Genomic DNA, 8,688 nt, shown 5'->3' on the forward strand with positions numbered 1-8,688 from the left:
CATCACCCTCCAAAATCAGAACCATCACCCCCCAAAATCAGAACCATCACCCCCCAAAATCAGAACCATCACCCCCCAAAATCAGAACCATCACCCCCCAAAATCAGAACCATCACCCTCCAAAATCAGAACCATCACCCCCCAAAATCAGAACCATCACCCCCCAAAATCAGAACCATCACCCCCCAAAATCAGAACCATCACCGCCCAAAATCAGAACCATCAGCCCCCAAAAATCAGAATCGTCATCCTCACAAGAATCATTAAACCATATAACAATGGCGGCCCTGATTTTCTGGTCACGTCACTTCCAGAAGTATGGAGACAGAAAAAGCCATTATGAAGAAAACCGTCCCACAATTTGGCCTGATAATTCCTGCTGGGAGATGCAGTTCCCTATCGGCATAAACACAGCACTGACTGACACGTCACCATAGAGACAGCGGGAACCTGCAGACAGGCGAACACAACGGGCAGCCCTGCTGACCAAGACGCTCCCAGAAATCAGCGCGGCAGAGGACCCCTGGACGCCCCGCCCCCTTTGCGGAGCTAGGACGGCGGAAACGACGAGCGGACGGTGGATGAGACGTTGAGGGGTCAGTACACGTGACGGGGCCGCCACGGATATACTGCGTGCTGCTGTAACGTCCGGGAGACATCCGCATATCACTGTACGGGCGGGAAAACTGTATACCGTCACATCCGCCACGTATACAGTCTGTAGCCCGAATATACACAGTGTATATATACACCTCACGTGTCCCCGTATACACTGTACATTATATATACACCTCACGTGTCCCCGTATACACTGTACATTATATATATATATACACCTCACGTGTCCCCCGTATACACTGTACATTATATATATATATACACCTCACGTGTCCCCGTATACACTGTACATTATATATACACCTCACGTGTCCCCCGTATACACTGTACATTATATATACACACCTCACGTGTCCCCCGTATACACTGTACATTATATATACACATCACGTGTCCCTGTATACACTGTACATTATATATATACACCTCACGTGTCCCCGTATACACTGTACATTATATATACACCTCACGTGTCCCCGTATACACTGTACATTATATATACACCTCACGTGTCCCCGTATACACTGTACATTATATATACACCTCACGTGTCCCCCGTATACACTGTACATTATATATACACACCTCACGTGTCCCCGTATACACTGTACATTATATATACACCTCACGTGTCCCCGTATACACTGTACATTATATATACACATCACGTGTCCCCGTATACACTGTACATTATATATATACACCTCACGTGTCCCCGTATACACTGTACATTATATATACACCTCACGTGTCCTTGTATACACTGTACATTATATATACACCTCACGTGTCCCCGTATACACTGTACATTATATATACACCTCACGTGTCCCCGTATACACTGTACATTATATATATATATACACCTCACGTGTCCCCGTATACACTGTACATTATATATATATATACACCTCACGTGTCCCCGTATACACTGTACATTATATATACACCTCACGTGTCCCCGTATACACTGTACATTATATATATACACCTCACGTGTCCCTGTATACACTGTACATTATATATATATACACACCTCACGTGTCCCCGTATACACTGTACATTATATATACACCTCACGTGTCCCCGTATACACTGTACATTATATATACACCTCACGTGTCCCTGTATACACTGTACATTATATATATACACCTCACGTGTCCCTGTATACACTGTACATTATATATATACACCTCACGTGTCCCCGTATACACTGTACATTATATATACACCTCACGTGTCCCTGTATACACTGTACATTATATATACACCTCACGTGTCCCTGTATACACTGTACATTATATATACACCTCACGTGTCCCCGTATACACTGTACATTATATATACACCTCACGTGTCCCCCGTATACACTGTACATTATATATACACACCTCACGTGTCCCCGTATACACTGTACATTATATATACACCTCACGTGTCCCCGTATACACTGTACATTATATATACACATCACGTGTCCCCGTATACACTGTACATTATATATACACACCTCACGTGTCCCTGTATACACTGTACATTATATATACACCTCACGTGTCCCCGTATACACTGTACATTATATATACACATCACGTGTCCCCGTATACACTGTACATTATATATATACACCTCACGTGTCCCCGTATACACTGTACATTATATATACACCTCACGTGTCCCCGTATACACTGTACATTATATATACACCTCACGTGTCCCCGTATACACTGTACATTATATATATATATACACCTCACGTGTCCCCGTATACACTGTACATTATATATATATATACACCTCACGTGTCCCCGTATACACTGTACATTATATATACACCTCACGTGTCCCCGTATACACTGTACATTATATATATACACCTCACGTGTCCCTGTATACACTGTACATTATATATATATACACACCTCACGTGTCCCCGTATACACTGTACATTATATATACACCTCACGTGTCCCCGTATACACTGTACATTATATATACACCTCACGTGTCCCTGTATACACTGTACATTATATATACACATCACGTGTCCCCGTATACACTGTACATTATATATACACCTCACGTGTCCCTGTATACACTGTACATTATATATACACCTCACGTGTCCCCGTATACACTGTACATTATATATACACCTCACGTGTCCCCCGTATACACTGTACATTATATATACACACCTCACGTGTCCCCGTATACACTGTACATTATATATACACCTCACGTGTCCCCGTATACACTGTACATTATATATACACATCACGTGTCCCCGTATACACTGTACATTATATATACACACCTCACGTGTCCCTGTATACACTGTACATTATATATACACCTCACGTGTCCCCGTATACACTGTACATTATATATACACATCACGTGTCCCCGTATACACTGTACATTATATATATACACCTCACGTGTCCCCGTATACACTGTACATTATATATACACCTCACGTGTCCCCGTATACACTGTACATTATATATACACCTCACGTGTCCCCGTATACACTGTACATTATATATATATATACACCTCACGTGTCCCCGTATACACTGTACATTATATATATATATACACCTCACGTGTCCCCGTATACACTGTACATTATATATACACCTCACGTGTCCCCGTATACACTGTACATTATATATATACACCTCACGTGTCCCTGTATACACTGTACATTATATATATATACACACCTCACGTGTCCCCGTATACACTGTACATTATATATACACCTCACGTGTCCCCGTATACACTGTACATTATATATACACCTCACGTGTCCCTGTATACACTGTACATTATATATATACACCTCACGTGTCCCTGTATACACTGTACATTATATATATACACCTCACGTGTCCCCGTATACACTGTACATTATATATACACCTCACGTGTCCCTGTATACACTGTACATTATATATATACACCTCACGTGTCCCTGTATACACTGTACATTATATATATACACCTCACGTGTCCCTGTATACACTGTACATTATATGTATACACTGTACATTATATATATACACCTCACGTGTCCCCGTATACACTGTACATTATATATACACCTCACGTGTCCCTGTATACACTGTACATTATATATATACACCTCACGTGTCCCCGTATACACTGTACATTATATATATACACCTCACGTGTCCCTGTATACACTGTACATTATATATACACCTCACGTGTCCCCGTATACACTGTACATTATATATATACACCTCACGTGTCCCCTGTATACACTACATTATATATACACCTCACGTGTCCCCGTATACACTGTACATTATATATATACACCTCACGTGTCCCCGTATACACTGTACATTATATATACACCTCACGTGTCCCTGTATACACTGTACATTATATATATACACCTCACGTGTCCCCGTATACTGTACATTATATATACACCTCACGTGTCCCCGTATACACTGTACATTATATATACACCTCACGTGTCCCCGTATACACTGTACATTATATATATATACACACCTCACGTGTCCCCGTATACACTGTACATTATATATACACCTCACGTGTCCCCGTATACACTGTACATTATATATACACCTCACGTGTCCCTGTATACACTGTACATTATATATACACCTCACGTGTCCCCGTATACACTGTACATTATATATACACCTCACGTGTCCCTGTATACACTGTACATTATATATACACCTCACGTGTCCCCGTATACACTGTACATTATATATATATACACCTCACGTGTCCCCGTATACACTGTACATTATATATATATACACCTCACGTGTCCCCGTATACACTGTACATTATATATATATACACCTCACGTGTCCCCGTATACACTGTACATTATATATATACACCTCACGTGTCCCCGTATACACTGTACATTATATATATACACCTCACGTGTCCCCGTATACACTGTACATTATATATACACCTCACGTGTCCCCGTATACACTGTACATTATATATACACCTCACGTGTCCCCGTATACACTGTACATTATATATATACACCTCACGTGTCCCCGTATACACTGTACATTATATATATACACCTCACATGTCCCCGTATACACTGTACATTATATATACACACCACGTGTCCCTGTATACACTGTACATTATATATACACACCTCACGTGTCCCCGTATACACTGTACATTATATATACACCTCACGTGTCCCCGTATACACTGTACATTATATATATACACCTCACGTGTCCCCGTATACACTGTACATTATATATATACACCTCACGTGTCCCCGTATACACTGTACATTATATATACACCTCACGTGTCCCCGTATACACTGTACATTATATATACACCTCACGTGTCCCCGTATACACTGTACATTATATATACACCTCACGTGTCCCCGTATACACTGTACATTATATATACACCTCACGTGTCCCCGTATACACTGTACATTATATATACACCTCACGTGTCCCCGTATACACTGTACATTATATATACACCTCACGTGTCCCCGTATACACTGTACATTATATATATACACCTCACGTGTCCCCGTATACACTGTACATTATATATACACCTCACGTGTCCCCGTATACACTGTACATTATATATACACACCTCACGTGTCCCCGTATACACTGTACATTATATATACACACCTCACGTGTCCCCGTATACACTGTACATTATATATACACATCACGTGTCCCCGTATACACTGTACATTATATATACACATCACGTGTCCCCGTATACACTGTACATTATATATATACACCTCACGTGTCCCCGTATACACTGTACATTATATATATACACCTCACGTGTCCCCGTATACACTGTACATTATATATATATATACCTCACGTGTCCCCGTATACACTGTACATTATATATACACCTCACGTGTCCCCGTATACACTGTACATTATATATATACACCTCACGTGTCCCCGTATACACTGTACATTATATATATACACCTCACGTGTCCCCGTATACACTGTACATTATATATATACACCTCACGTGTCCCCGTATACACTGTACATTATATATATACACCTCACGTGTCCCCGTATACACTGTACATTATATATACACCTCACGTGTCCCCGTATACACTGTACATTATGTATATACACCTCACGTGTCCCCGTATACACTGTACATTATGTATATACACCTCACGTGTCCCCGTATACACTGTACATTATGTATATACACCTCACGTGTCCCCGTATACACTGTACATTATATATACACCTCACGTGTCCCCGTATACACTGTACATTATATATACACCTCACGTGTCCCCGTATACACTGTACATTATATATACATCTCGTGTCACTGTATACACTGTACATTGTATATATATATATATATATATATATATATATATATACATACACCTCACGTGTCCCCGTATGCACTTTACATTATATATACCTCACGTGTCCCCGTATACACTGTACATTATATATATACACCTCACGTGTCCCCGTATACACTGTACATTATATATATACACCTCACGTATCCCCGTATACACTGTACATTATATATATACACCTCACGTGTCCCCGTATACACTGTACATTATATATATACACCTCACGTGTCCCTGTATACACTGTACATTATATATACACCTCACATGTCCCTGTATACACTGTACATTATATATACACACCTCACGTGTCCCCCGTATACACTGTACATTATATATATATATATATATATATATATACCTCACGTGTCCCCGTATACACTGTACATTATGTATATACACCTCACGTGTCCCCGTATACACTGTACATTATATATATATATATACACCTCACGTATCCCCGTATACACTGTACATTATATATATATACACCTCACGTGTCCCCGTATACACTGTACATTATATATATACACCTCACGTGTCCCTGTATACACTGTACATTATATATACACTTCACGTGTCCCTGTATACACTGTACATTATATATATACACCTCACATGTCCCCGTATACACTGTACATTATATATACACACCACGTGTCCCTGTATACACTGTACATTATATATACACACCTCACGTGTCCCCGTATACACTGTACATTATATATACACACCTCACGTGTCCCCCGTATACACTGTACATTATATATACACACCTCACGTGTCCCCGTATACACTGTACATTATATATACACACCACGTGTCCCTGTATACACTGTACATTATATATACACATCTCACGTGTCCCCGTATACACTGTACATTATATATACACACCTCACGTGTCCCCCGTATACACTGTACATTATATATACACACCTCTCGTGTCCCCCGTATACACTGTACATTATATATACACACCTCACGTGTCCCTGTATACACTGTACATTATATATATACACATCACGTGTCCCTGTATACACTGTACATTATATATATACACCTCACGTGTCCCTGTATACACTGTACATTATATATACACCTCACGTGTCCCTGTATACACTGTACATTATATATACACACCTCACGTGTCCCCCGTATACACTGTACATTATATATACACACCTCACGTGTCCCTGTATACACTGTACATTATATATACACCTCACGTGTCCCTGTATACACTGTACATTATATATACACACCTCACGTGTCCCCTGTATACACTGTACATTATATATACACCTCACGTGTCCCTGTATACACTGTACATTATACATATATATATATATACATCTCGCGTGTCCCCGTATACACTGTACATTATATATACACACCTCACGTGTCTCTGTATACACTGTACATTATATATACACACCTCACGTGTCCCCCGTATACACTGTACATTATATATTCACACCTCACGTGTCCCTGTATACACTGTACATTATATATACACACCTCACGTGTCCCTGTATACACTGTACATTATATATACACACCTCACGTGTCCCCCGTATACACTGTACATTATATATTCACACCTCACGTGTCCCCGTATACACTGTACATTATATATACATCTCGTGTCACTGTATACACTGTACATTGTATATATATATATATATATATATATATATACATACATACACCTCACGTGTCCCCGTATGCACTTTACATTATATATACCTCACGTGTCCCCGTATACACTGTACATTATATATATACACCTCACGTGTCCCCGTATACACTGTACATTATATATACACCTCACGTATCCCCGTATACACTGTACATTATATATATACACCTCACGTGTCCCCGTATACACTGTACATTATATATATACACCTCACGTGTCCCTGTATACACTGTACATTATATATACACCTCACATGTCCCTGTATACACTGTACATTATATATACACACCTCACGTGTCCCCCGTATACACTGTACATTATATATATATATATATATATACCTCACGTGTCCCCGTATACACTGTACATTATATATATACACCTCACGTGTCCCCGTATACACTGTACATTATACACTCACTGGCCACTTTATTAGGTACACCATGCTAGTAACGGGTTGGACCCCCTTTTGCCTTCAGAACTGCCTCAATTCTTCGTGGCAGAGATTCAACAAGGTGCTGGAAGCATTCCTCAGAGATTTTGGACCATATTGACATGATGGCATCACACAGTTGGCGCAGATTTGTCGGCTGCACATCCCTGATGCGAATCTCCCGTTCCACCACATCCCAAAGATGCTCTATTGGATTGAGATCTGGTGACTGAGGAGGCCATTTGAGTACAGTAAACTCATTGTCATGTTCAAGAAACCAATCTGAGATGATTCGAGCTTTATGACATGGCGCATTATCCTGCTGAAAGTAGCCATCAGATGTTGGGTACATTGTGGTCATAAAGGGATGGACATGGTCAGCAACAATACTCAGGTAGGCTGTGGCGTTGCAACGATGCTCAATTGGTACCAAGGGGCCCAAAGAGTGCCAAGAAAAAATTCCCCACACCATGACACCACCAC

The 8,688-nt window shown here is 40.4% G+C and overlaps 1 protein-coding gene across 2 annotated transcripts in view; it reads left to right on the forward strand.

Moving 5' to 3' along the window:
• Nucleotides 1-440: 440 nt before the first annotated feature.
• The window catches only part of NKTR (natural killer cell triggering receptor), a 46,272-nt gene continuing 38,024 nt past the window's right edge, over nucleotides 441-8,688 (forward strand). For both annotated transcript variants that reach the window (XM_073582180.1, XM_073582181.1), the window contains exon 1: nucleotides 441-596. The gene's annotated coding sequence lies outside the window, so the exon portion shown is untranslated. The remainder of the gene's footprint in view (nucleotides 597-8,688) is intronic.

The sequence above is a fragment of the Dendrobates tinctorius genome, unplaced genomic scaffold (assembly GCF_039654945.1).
Source record: "Dendrobates tinctorius isolate UK_male_01 unplaced genomic scaffold, ASM3965494v1 ptg000070l, whole genome shotgun sequence".
NCBI classification, from domain to species: domain Eukaryota; kingdom Metazoa; phylum Chordata; class Amphibia; order Anura; family Dendrobatidae; genus Dendrobates; species Dendrobates tinctorius.